This window comes from Elephantulus edwardii, unplaced genomic scaffold (genome assembly GCF_000299155.1).
Source record: "Elephantulus edwardii isolate Elephantulus edwardi_28Jun2011 unplaced genomic scaffold, EleEdw1.0 scaffold00125, whole genome shotgun sequence".
Classification (NCBI taxonomy): Eukaryota; Metazoa; Chordata; class Mammalia; order Macroscelidea; family Macroscelididae; genus Elephantulus; species Elephantulus edwardii.
Window position 1 is genome coordinate 7,210,152 of NW_006399875.1, and position 2,039 is coordinate 7,212,190.

The following is a 2,039-nucleotide window of genomic DNA, read 5'->3' on the forward strand; positions in this document are numbered from 1 at the left end:
ATATATATATATATATACACACACACATATACTTTACAGCATATTCTTTCCATTTAATTTTTTCCCCCCATTCATTCGTTATTGCACATTTTCCTCCCTGCCCACCCTCCCCTCCCCCACAGTTCATTTTTCTCTTTGGAAAAAAAATTCTTTCATTGTTATACAAACACCTGCCCCCCCACAGCTTCTTACTACCAGGCCATTAGAGGTTTGTAAGTTTCTGTCTTCCATCCTGAATGGCTCATCCTTACACATTATTCCAGAAATTTTTAAAATTTTATCATTATTATTATTATTAATTTTCATGAAAATTTACAGAGATTTTGGATTTCCATTCATTCATTGTTGTACTTTTCTCCCTGTCCACCCGTCCCCTCCAACTTGTTCTTCTCTTTGAAAAGTAAAAGAAAAATTCTTTCATTGTTATACAAGCCCTCCTCCCAAAATGTTTTGTTGCCTTCATAAGATTGGACTTTTTAAAAATACAGGTAGAATGTTAGGTCCTTCTCCCTCATCTGTCTTAGTCTAAATGTTCTGTAGAAACCTGTCCACTATATCAGTGACCCTGCTCATAATTACTATGCTGGTGACATTGCCGCTAACATCATAGCAACGTACAAGCCATCATGGAACGACAAACTGTACACATGAATATTGCCAGATGGAATTCACAGACCTGGAATCAACTACATCTATGGAACCAGACAGTTGGCAAACCTAGTATCTTCTTCAGTCAGAAGAAGGCCAGGGGCTGACTGCAGATCAGACCATCAATTGCTCAAATGCAAGCTCACGTTGACGCTGAAGAAAATGAACACAAGTGCTTGAGAGCCAAGATGCAACCTTGAGTACATTTCCCCTGAATTTAGAGACTGTCTCCAAAGCCGGTTTGATGAATTGAACACTAATGAGGGAAGACAAGTTGAGCTGTGGGATGGCATCACGGACGTTAAAGGTCATTAAAAAGATAGAAAGGAAAGAAGAGACCAGAATGGATGTCAGAAACTTGCTCCGAACATAAAGCAGCCAAGGTCCAAGGGAGAAATGATGAAGTAAGATCGCTGAACAGCAGTTTCAAGGGGTGGCTCAGAGAAACAGAGTAAGATACCATCATGAAACATGCAAAGTCCAGGAGATAGAAAACCAAAGAAGAGCTTATTCAACATTTCTCGAATTGTCTGAATGACACATAACAATGGCAACAACAATACACATACAAACTTCATAGGCAGTCCATTAGGTTTTTAAATTTCTTTTTTTTAAAAAAAAATTAAGTATTATTATTATTAATTTTAGAAAATTGACAGGGATTTTGGATTTCCATTAATTCACTGTTGCACTTTTCTCCCTTCCCACCCCTCCCCTCCAGTTCGTTCCTCTCTTTGAAAAGTAAAAGAAAAATTCTTCCATTGTTATACAATCCCTCCCCCCAAGTCCACTCCACTATGCAGCCTTCATTCTGGACTCCTGTCATGACAAGTAGATTAGTTTTATGAGAAATCATATTAGAAGTAAGCTCAATACAACATTTCACAACTCCAACAATGATAAAGATATCAAGGAAGAGGTCGGTTTGCCAGTTACACATAATCATTTGATAGCTTTGCTTTGTGTCTTGTTCCCTTATGCCAATGGGGTTAATCCAAGTGTAAACGGAAGAAGTAGCAGTGGTGCAAACTCCACCTTGTATAAAGGCTTTTCCTGGGGCAGGGGGTCCTTCTCCCCTGGTAGTGTCTGCAGTGGGAGCCTTCCCTTGGCTCATCCCTGGAGAACGCTGAGTACCCAGTCTTGCTTGTTGAACCATTGACATCTTGCCATTAGTCTTCCCCAAGAACTGTTCCTTAGAAAGCTTTGGTGGCTTAGTGATACGGATTTCTGCTGTCAATGTGAAGGTGGTTGTTGTTGCTATTATGTGCTGCCGAGTCGCTTGCAACTCATAGCGACCCCTATGTACAACAGCCTTAAACTCTGCTCTGTCCTGTGCCAATCGCACTGTCTCTGACACACCCATCCTGATTACCCCAGTCACTGAATCAATC